Genomic DNA, 10575 nt, shown 5'->3' with positions numbered 1-10575 from the left:
TGGATGCTGTTCGGCGCCTCCAGAAGGTCCGGTGGGGTTTGTTAGGCCCACACGTGGCAGACTCCGGTGCTCGGCACAGGGGGCCCCCCACAGAAGTGCAAGGAAGGCCCGCAGATGCTTCTTGGGGGTTCCGTGATGGGGGAGGGGCAAATGGCCGGGAGCAAGGGCGGCTCCTGCCTCTGCCTTGGAGAGTTAATGAAAGGCTGGCGAAGGCCTATGAACCCCCAGCAAGTGGGGGCCCCGAGACCGGCCCCAGCGTCTGGAAGCACACATAGTGTTTTGTTGAGACTCAGCTGCCAGGGCTCCGATTTCAGGAAAAGCTGGAGTCTTGCATTTGAGAACTTTTGTAGGGAGGGAAACAAGGTGAATTTGACCTTGTTGCGGGGGGTGGGGGGCATGAAGCTGAGAAGCTGTGTCAGCTCCTCTCACCTCGCGAGCCCTCCGAGCCTTGCTGCGGGGCCAGGCCCGGGCACTGGGGGAGGGTGGGCAAGGGGAGGCTGAGGGTTGCTCTCGGTTCTCCTGGAGCACGGTGGTGGGGTACTGGGCTCCCAGCCCTCATGGCAGCACCTTTGGATTTCAAGCTGGTTTTCCACTGTTCTGTGTGTACCTTTCCATTCTTTGTCTGCAAGGGGCGGAGGGCAAGTGCAAAGCTCTCCTGGGTGTCTAAACCGCTGGGTGTCTCATGTCTGCAGGGCCCGCCTCCCCCTCCACCTACCTGGCCTTGGCCGAGATGTCGGAGAGCCTCGTCAGCCCATCTGCATGCCAGGGGTGCCCCTGCCTGAGGCTGGCTGGGCAGGTGCCACTGGGCGGGGCAGCAGGACAGGCGATGCATCAACCCTGCATGGCTGGTGGCGCCACGTAGAGAAACCTTGGTCCTTTTTGGGGGCTGGATGTGCTGTTTCCCCGTCATGCTGGAAAGCCATCCCCTGCCTTAACCTGGAATCTGAAGCAGGCAGAGATGGGGCCTGGAACCCAGGGGCCAGAGCAGCTCATCTTCCGGAAGGGATGGTGCAGACCCCACAACTCAGCCCCACAGAGGGGACCCCCACCATGGGGCCGAGGACTGTCCCCAGCCCCACCCAGAAGGGCTTTTCAAAGCTGTAGGGCGGCTGGCTCCCTGGGTCTGGTCAAACCAGGATGTACCAGCAGGATGTTTGTCTTTGCTCCGCTCTGTCCTCCCCTAAATAACAACCCAGTAGTCACGGCCACAGGGACAGCCAAGGGGACATGCTGCCCAGTGAGCCAGGCTCTTCAGGGCCAGCCCCGGAAAGGCCCAGCCCTCTGCTTTCCTGCGGTCCCGAGGACCTGGCCTGGGACTGGCTTCCACTGAGGTATAGACAGCCATCCACACCGCATGACGTTTCTACCCCTGCTAGCGACAGAGGGCATGTTCCTGGGGGTCTCATTCACCTCAAGGCGAGTGGCCGTCCTGTAGGGAGGCCTGGTGCCATTGCACTGTGGCCCTGCCCCAGGGCCTGAGCGAGGACAGCAGGGGGCTGGGGTTTCTGGGACAGGCATACATGTGTCCTGCAAACCCTCCAGCGAGCAAGGACAGGCCGGCCAGAGGCCCACACCTTCGGGGCCCACGGGGCAAACCAGAGGCACCCGGTGTGTGAGCGGCCTCCGCCCACGCTTCTCCACAGGTGGGACTCTTACCTCAGAGCCCCAGGTGAGCCAGACATGTCACATCAGGAGCCCCGGTGACCAGTTCAGTCTGTCATTCCTGGTGTCTGTCCTTCCCCACCCACCCACCTAAGGACATGCAGCGAGCAGGGATGGGAGGGGGCTCGCGCCAAATACGCGGGGCGCTTTCTGCTCCTGGCCCTTTGTGGCCACGGAGCCGCCCTGAGTCCAAGCCCGAGGAAGCCCGTGGGGTCTGGCTCTGTTCTCTGGCTGAGGCACCAGTGCGGTCATCCTGTCCCGGGGAGAGGAAGCCTCCAGACCAGCGGCCCCTCCACACACGGAGCGGGAGACCCGCCGCCAGCCCCCTTCACTCCCGGGTTCAAGCTGCCTCCCTCGCCTCTGGGAGCACCGGCCCTCAGGACGGACCCCCGCCCCCCAGGCTGGCTGCAGGCCCTTCCCACCACTGAGAAAAAAACCTCCTGAAGATGACAGGGCACCAGGCTTGCAAGGAAAGTGCAGTGAGAACAGAGGACAGTTGTCCCTACGCATCATCGACCGCAGAAGCGACCTCGCGATTGAAGGGCCTGTGTGAGCCTTGCCTGTGGGCACGTGTCCATCTGGGGCTGCAGGGGGAGCAGGCCTGCCCGGTCACTTTCATGCCCTCTGCAGACGGGAAGACACCTGCTGGTGGGCTCGTGGGCCCCACGGGGTTTGGCACTGGGACACCCCAGAAGCCCCCTTCCCCCACCTGCTTCCCCCCGCGTCACAGGAGAGAGCTCAGATCTCTGGGCTCCCGGGGCGTGGACTGTAATTTAGACAAAGTGGCTTGAAAATAGGCCACTCGGTCTCTGTCTATGATAATACATCTGCTTGACAGGTCAGAAGCCACCCCAGCTCTCCTATCAGCAATTTGACGCTGAACAAAATAGGGCGCTTTTTATTTTGAGTCGTTGGAGAGAATGCCTTAGTGATTTTCTAAGTCGATGTTTGGGCGCTGAAATCAGGATGCTGCAGCAGGGGTCCAGTGCCGCGGACCGGGGACGGCAGCCCCTCGGGTTCAGGAGCCCCTCAAGCCAGGAGAGACACGTGCCGTGCAACAAAATGGGAAGCCTTCCCAAGGACCAGATGCGAGGTCTACTGATCAAGTTCATTGATTCCTGGCCATGACTACGCACAATAGAAAAAGATACCGAGGGTCCTTGTGACCACAAGTTCGTGATGAGTGAGCTCAATGGTCCGGTAGTTTTAAAATCTAACAGTAGAATACGGCGATGGGCGAGGGCCAGGGAGTCCTTCCGGGGTGGGAGGTCAGAGCTTTGGATTGGGCTCACTGGACACCTGTGGTCAGAATCCGGACACCAGCTTTGGGAAGTCAGGCGGAAGATTCTGAGAGGGTTACTCCCGAGTGGCTGACCCCTCGGTGCCCCTCCACTCTGCCTTCAGGAACTGTGTGGACTCCTGGTGTGCAGTTCAGTGTTGGTGGGGGAAGCCTGTCCCCCACTGCGGTCCCCACCCAACAAGGCGCACAAGTGCAGGATGGGGTTGGGGGGACAGGCTGGAGCGCTCTGGCTTTTTGTGTTAGCTCAGCTGGAAGCCAGCTTTCGGATACATGGTCCCAGTGTCCTGCAAAAGGAAACCCAAGTATCCTCGACAAACAACTAGCTGAGTCCAAAAACCAACCAGGAGCAAAGAGTGTGGGGTGGGTGGCAGACAGGGTGACCCTTGATGGCATTCCCCCCACAGGGGGCAGTTTCCAGGTATCTGGCCCCACCCTCTATTCTGCCCACCTCTGTCCTTACAGGAAAACTTGAGAAAGAAAGTGCCGGTGACCCCCAGACCCTCTGGGCAGGTGCCCTCTGGGAGAATTCCAGCCACCTACCCAAATAGCAGGGTCAGTCCTATTTCCAAGCATGTTCTTCCAGAGCGCTTGCGTCTTCTCGATGTGCTGATAAATCCCCAGGTTCTGTGAAATGATTAATTTAGATGGGAATTTCCCCCAGTTCTTGGTCTTACTGCACAACTGGGCTACATGGCCACCTGAGCCAGGCAGGTATATAGGAGTGAACTTTTAGGTCACAGAGCCGGCCAGCCTGAAGCAGAGTGGCGAGGAGGGGGTGGGGGGTGTCCGGAGTGAGGGTATTTCCAGGGGAGGTGGACTCTTTGCTTTGCAAGGGGTTGAGATAGAGAAACTAGCTCATCTACATTCTGCCTGGGATGCACAGCTCACTGCTATTGATGGGGATGGGGTCTTTCAGGGTGAGTGAGGCCCAAGAGCTGGACTCAAGTTAGTGCAGGTGGAAAGAGGTGCTGCCCCCACGGGGTCGTCTTCAGGTGACTGCGGGTGGGACGGCTCAGCAAGGCTGGGACTGGGTCCCCCTCACTTCTAGCCTGCAGCTTCCCCAGCCCTCCTCATCTCCCCTCGGTGAAGGATTCTGCAGGTAAAAGAGTCTTACCTATAGGACCACTGCCCTCCACCCTCTGGGCCAGACTGCAGCCTCCAGGGCAGCTCCAGAGAGTTCCCAGGGTCCCCAAAAGGGTGGGAGGCTTGCAGTCTGGAATGCAGTTCTTGGTTCCCTGCACAGACCCGGCCGGAACGCCAAGGTCAGCTTGTAGAGTGGGCTCCTGGCCCCCCACAATCTGGTTAATGATTAGAAGGGACACCGCTCCAGAAAGTCCCACAGACCCCTGTGACTTCCATACACCCATCCGTGGATGGGTACCTAGGAGATCTCAGAGGACCAGACAGGACTGGAGCCCCCCTCCCCAAGGGGTGTTTTCCTTTCTAGAAAGCAAGTCCCAAAGCCCTAGACACCAGGTAGCTCTGAGGGAGGCAGCCGGCAGGCTGCCCCTGCATCCCCAGCTCCTCCGCTGTCCTGATGAAGCCAGGTGCAGACCTGGCCGTGGGATCCAGCCGCACGGTCACGTCCCTGCAAAGCCTGGGCCTCTCTCACCGGGTATTGCCAAGCGCCGCCCCCACCCCCCACCCCGGGACGGAGGCAGGCGGGCGGACACACGTCCCTGCCTCGGCCCACTGGCCTCCCAGAGCCCCCCACCCACTCCAGCCCTCGGGAGCTAGGGTCCCCACGCTGCCAGCCCCACTGGGCCCCAGGGCACAAGGAGGCACGTGTGGGCACAGTGGGGCCACTCGACCTCAAAAATAATCCTCTGCACTGATTCCCATTTCCCTAGGAGGAGCGCCCGCACCACTCGGATCCATCCCATTTTCTGCAGAAGGGGCTTTGTTGCTGTGTCTTTTGATTTCACACCCAGCGGGCCTTTTCTCTGCGTGGGGATCCCCGCCTCCACCAGCCGGGTGTACACTCAGAGCCCCCGTGTGGGGCAGGGAGGGGCACCGAGGGAGGGGGCACACAAGACAGGAGCTGGGGGGCTCCTGGGGGGAGGGCACTCAGGGAACGGAGGGGACGTGAGGGGTGGGAGGGCTCCAGGAAGAGGGGGAGGGGAAGGGAAAGGAGGGGCGGCCCCCGACACACCCACCTCTCCCACCCCCGGGCCCACTGATCTAATCATATCAGGTGTGCTCCAGATAAATATTAATAACCCAGTGACAGAGGGAATTTGGGAGAATCTAATTAAAAGGACACCGTGCAAGCTGGCAGCCTTGCCAGAGTCAGCCCCAGCGAAACCCGAGGGCCGGAAGAAGAAAACACACTGAGCCCCCCGGAGGCTCTGGAGAGGAAGGTGCACGGCCACACCTGCGGGACAGTTCTGCGCGCTGACCTGCCCCCCGCACGCCCGCCGAGGGCAGGAGGGCGGGACAGACCAAGCCTCTGGCAGGGTGGGCGCCTGGCCCCAGTGCCCTCCGAGCACCCCGGCCCCCGGCTCAGCCCCCGCATCCCTCCCGGGCCCGCCCCTGGGAGCCAGCCTGAGGCTAGGGCACCTCGCCCCGCGCCCCAGAGACCTGGCCCCTCGCTCCTCTGCCCACTCAGCCTTCCCCTTGGTGTCCATCTGTACGCAGCTGACAGTCTCCGTGCAAACCCTAACGTGCACCATGCCCCTCACCCTCCTCCAGAGGCCTTGGAAGAGACCCCGGGGACCTGGACTTCCCTGAGCACCGGGGTGCGGCCTGTCAGTAAGGCCCACAGCCCTGACCTCCCCCTGCAGGGTCAGGCCCCACCGTGAGAGCTGCCCATGCTCACCTTGGGTAAATCCTCCTCCGAGTCCAGAGTTGGGCCCCAGCCATGGCCCCGGAGCCTGGCCAATACCTCTTGTCATGGGGACTCATGGCTCCCGGGCCCCTTTTCTCTTGAAATCAAGATTTTGGGGGGGCCCCTCATGTGAGTCACTGGTGCTCTTTGGCCCTTGGTCGACTTGGCTTGGTCCAGCTGGAGCGGGAGGAGCCGGCCTCAGGGCAGCTGTGGACGAGGACGAGGCGTGCTCTGAGTGCGGCCGCGGTCCCCCCTGGGCTCCTCCATCCAGCAGCCCGCCCACCCTCCCTCAGGCCCCTGGCCCTGGCCCTGAACAGGCGGGCACCTGGGCTTCTGGACCTGACCAGCAGCAGCTTTCTTCTGTGCTTGGAGTAAATGGGCCTCCCTGTCCAGTCCCTGTTGCCCCTGCGACTCTCTGCAAGAGAAGCGCCTGGCAGGGGTGGGGCGCTGCTGACCTGTCCACCTGGCAGTGAGGAGCCTTCCCTGGGGAGGCCGGCAACTCCAGGCTGGGTTCCACCCTCCCGGCCACGTCCTGTTGCCTGGAATGCCCCCTGGAATGGAGAACTCGCCACCTGCCAGCAAAGCTACTTGGCCCAGACACAGAGAACCCAGCGTGGGCGAGGCAGGCAGGGGGGTGGGCTCGTGAATCCCAGAGGCCCAGCATTCGGGTCACCTACCTGCAGGGCCTTTCCATCTAGCATGGCCCTCAATTCTCACAGCAGCCAGATGGGGGCGGTGCTGGTTTGACCTAGTTCTTAGAGGGGGAAACAGAGACGTTAAGTCATTGGCCTGAGGTCACCCAGCAAGTGCCCAGGTCTTTCTGATTCTTCTTTCCCCATGCTTGGACAGTGTCTGGCCAAGGGCGTTGGACTGTCCTTCCTCGGGGAGGGGACACACTGACCACTGTCCAGACAGCACCTTGAGTCTCTGTTTACTGAGACCTGACCTGAGCCACCCATTCCCTCCGTGGAATCTCCCTCATGCCCTCCCAGGCAGTGAGGGGCAGGCCGTGGGCACTGAACTTGCCGTGTGACCTCAGGCGGGAGGCCTCCCCGTCTCTAGGCCCTTGTGACAGTGCAGGACACTTCTATCACACACACAGAAGTATGATCCCCAGCCAGAGGACAGAAGCCCCCGGCCCCCAGAGGGGCTCACCTGCCTCTCCTCCTCCACTAGGACTGCAGCCCCCAGCAGGGGGAAGCCAGCGAGCCCCCCTCAGACCACCCAGACTGTGGAGGGCCAGCTCCCAGCCTGCTCGCCGGCCGGCTGCTGAGAGACCGCACGGGCTCCAAGCCCCGTGCACAGGGACCCAGCTGAGTGGGATGCACCACGGGGCTGGGTCCTGGGGTGCGGGGAGGAGGCAGGGGCCTGGCGCCAAGGGCAGCTCTGATGGAAGGGGGGCCATTAGCTTCAGAGTCCCCCTTGGGGCAGGGAGAGTGGCCCTGAGAAAAAGGGAAAGAGGATGGGCCCCCTGGAAACCAGTGGTCCCAGGGGGCAGAAGTGGGGCAGGGCCCGGCTGTGAGGAGTCCATTCTGAAGGAACAGAGGCGATGCTTCACACCTGCTGAGGGGCGGGGGGGGGGGTGCCGCGGGGGGGTGCCGCGGGGGGGGTGCCGCGGGGGGTGCCGCGGGGGGGTGCCGCGGGGGGTGCCGTGGGGGGTGCCGCGGGGGGGTGCCGCGGAGGGTTGTGGGTGCCGCAGGGGGGAGTGTGCCGCGGGGGGAGTGCCACGGGAGGGGGTGCCGCGGGGGTGCGGAGTGAGAGCCCGGGCTCCGTCGCAGGCCTCCCCAGGGTCGGGTCCTCAGCTCTGCGCGGGGGACTAGCAGCAGCCTGTTGTTCAGCAAACTCCCAGGCCAGGGAAAGGATGTGCTTTCAGAGGAGAAAGGAGGAGAAGGGGAGCTGCTCACCCGCATTCCCTGGGAAGTGTCACAGACAGATTGGGAGCCCACGGGACAGGCTGCTGGCGGCACTCCGCCCCTCCCCCACAAGCCTCTCCCCAGCGCCCCACCCCCGCCCCTGTCCTCTCAGGACCCGGTGGGGCCAGGAAGGGGGAGACCCAGGCTGCCTGACAGATGCTCGTCACAAAAACTCACCCAGCAAATACACAGGAAGTTGACAAGCTCTGCTGGTGGCAGGAGGGGCCCCCAGGGAGCACGTGAGCTGGGGGGGGCGGGCAGCAGGGAGCGAGGGCCCAGCCAGGCGCAGGAGTGCCTCTCCCCACCATCAGAATCCGAACCCAGGCCTGCACCCCTGCCTTAAGGGGGCCCGCATCCCAGGTATAGGACTCCTGCTCTGGGCAGGAACACAGAAGGGGCGTCGGGGGCTCTGCGGGGTCCTGGCCCTGGAGACCTTTTAAACTGGGAGTGCCTGCAAATACAGCGTAGGGAATATGGCCAATGGCATTGCAGTAGCATTGTAGGGTGACAGATGGTGACCCTCATGGTGAGCACAGCGTAACATAGAGACTTGTCAAATCCCTGCCTTCTACACCTGAGATGGGGTTGCCTGGACCCCTCCCGGATGTTCAGGGAAACGGGCTGGGACCTGTCTGTCTGAAGGTCCCCTGGAGTCTCGAGTAGACACCCAGCCCTCTCCTCTAAGGGACTGCTCCCTGTTGAAGCCCGGAGCGACCCCCCGCCCCTTCCTTGTCTCCCACCCCACCCTCAGGCTGACCTCCAAGCCTGTAGAGGTGCCTGAGGAAGGGTTTCCAGCACCCAGACCCTGGGTGTTCTAGGGGGCACAGGGAGGTACCCACCCTCCTCCCTGGGGAGGCACTGGGACCCTGGTGGAGGAGCCTGGCAGGAGCATCGGGCACCCTAGGGCTCTTCCCTCACCTCCCCCGCCTTGCTTTTATAGTCAGGAAACCACAGAAGGAGAAGGTTCCTGCATCTGCAAGCTTAGAGCTTGGCAGATACGCAGACTTGCTGATTTTCTCAAGTGCTGAGTTGGTGCGGCCACGAACGTCACACACCTCAGAACAGAAGAGCCAGCGTCCTCCGCGGCCCCCAGGCCGGACCTGTCAGACCTGCCCTGCCCGCCCCACCCTTTCCGCCTCCCCTGGAGCCTCGGATGCCCTCTCCCGGATCTGAGCACACGCAGGCCTAGTGCTGGACCGGGCGGCCCTCACCTGCGCTCTGCAGAACGCAGCCAGGCCTGAAGGCCCAGCCCGGCTGTCACTGCATGCCTGCCATGGGAGCGGCCCCTTCCTCTCACCCACGGTGACCCCCCACACCCCCCTGCAGCTCCAGCCAGGTCCATATGGAGAGCAGTGCAGAGAGAGACTGGGAACCAGGGCGAGGGGAGAGGGGGGCAACGGCCTCGAGGCCGTCTCCCACGGGGCTCCCAGTGCCGCCTCATGTTTAAGCAGCACGGGACCCCCCTAATGGGAACTCTGGCTCCAGGACGCCCCCAAAGCTGGGGCCGAGGAGAGGCTTGCATTTGAATCCCGAATCCCTACAACCTTCTGCTGTGGGGCCAATGGGCACATCACGGGGTCCCTCAGAGCCTGAGTGCGGCCACCAGGCCCCCGTCCGGTTCTGCTTCCCAGAGCCGGCTGGTCTGCCCCACGCCCATCACAGCCCAGCCCTCCGTGGGGACCGGTCGCACAGGCGCATGGCCCCTGGCCCCCACACCGAGGGCTGTCCCTGGCCTGCAGCAGCGTCATAATGTTTGCTGGATAGTAAATTAATAAACAAGGGCCCCTCCCTGACGGTCAGCAAATATTGTCGGAATGAAGGAACATCACTAACACGGACGCATGTCAGGGTACACAGACCATAAAAGAGGCTGTGACAAGTGCCGATGGGGCCGATAAGATGAGGTCCCCGAGCACAGAGGCCGGCTCTGCAGGTCACCGAGGGGTGCACGGGGGAGCTGAGAAGCTTTCTGCTTGAGAACATTCTCGCTGCTCTCTGGACTCTGAGCACTGTGGGTCCCTTTGTTCCCATCCAGGCCTCCCCCTCGCTGGGTGACCTTGGCCAAGTCATTGAGCTTCTCTGAGTCTCCCTCGGCCCAGCTGTAACTCGCAGACACTCACAGCCCCCACCTCCAGCGTCGCTGCAGGAATTCTCGGAGAAGCGTGGGTGCCACATAAAGCCTGTCACCGGTGCCGGGCCTGTTAGAAGCCCTCACACCGCAGCCTGGGGGTCATCAGGGTCCGCCTGACAGGAGGGTGCGCGGCTGCAGGGGAGAGTGGAGCGGAGCAAGGCTTGCCCGGCCTTAGCTCGTCCCCAGCTCAGCAGCACCGCACTCTGGGCCTCGCCCACCCGGGGCTCAGGGCCTGCCCCACGGCAAGGGTGACAGGCCAAGGCCCTCGGCCTGCCCTCCGTCCCCTGCTTGTCCAGCCCTCCCTGCACCCTGCAGGCGGGCAGTTCCTGGACCATCTCATCCCCGTAGTGGGTCTGTGGAGCATCGAGTCACCCGGCCTGACTGTGCCCAGAGTGCTGTGACCGTGGCAGTTTGGTTTCAGCAGGCTGAGGTGGGAGAGGTGGTGGCAGGGGAAGAGTGTGTCCCTGGAGCCCCATGGGGGGATTTGGAATAAGGGGGTCTTGGGTTTCTGGGCCACAGTGGTTAGTATATATGGTGAGGGGCTTGGACTGAAATGAATGCTTTTGGGGCCCCAAACGTGGTGGGGACCCAGGCACGTGCTGTCAGTGACTCCTCCCAGTGCCACATAGGGGAGGGCTATTATTGTCCCCATTTTCTAGATTAGGAAACCGAGGCACAGGGAGGTCCTGTGACCTGTCTGAGGGTCACTTGGACCGGGACTGGGTCCCCACCATCCTTCCCA

At 62.8% G+C, this 10575-nt stretch overlaps 1 long non-coding RNA gene across 2 annotated transcripts; it reads right to left on the bottom strand.

Annotated features, from left to right (window-relative positions):
• Positions 1-2400: 2400 nt before the first annotated feature.
• LOC118519780 (uncharacterized) lies at positions 2401-7764 on the bottom strand. 2 transcript variants are annotated; one of them, XR_013445447.1, is made up of 5 exons: positions 7694-7764; positions 6467-6543; positions 5781-5996; positions 3503-3586; positions 2401-3246 (listed from the first exon to the last, which is right to left on the bottom strand). It is a non-coding gene; the product is annotated as an uncharacterized LOC118519780 (long non-coding RNA). The 2 variants fall into 2 exon arrangements; XR_013445446.1 differs by having other exon boundaries at positions 2401-3586.
• Between the last annotated feature and the right edge of the window lie 2811 nt (positions 7765-10575).

The sequence above is a fragment of the Halichoerus grypus genome, chromosome 2 (assembly GCF_964656455.1).
Source record: "Halichoerus grypus chromosome 2, mHalGry1.hap1.1, whole genome shotgun sequence".
Classification (NCBI taxonomy): domain Eukaryota; kingdom Metazoa; phylum Chordata; class Mammalia; order Carnivora; family Phocidae; genus Halichoerus; species Halichoerus grypus.
This window is presented reverse-complemented; position numbering and strand designations above follow the sequence as displayed.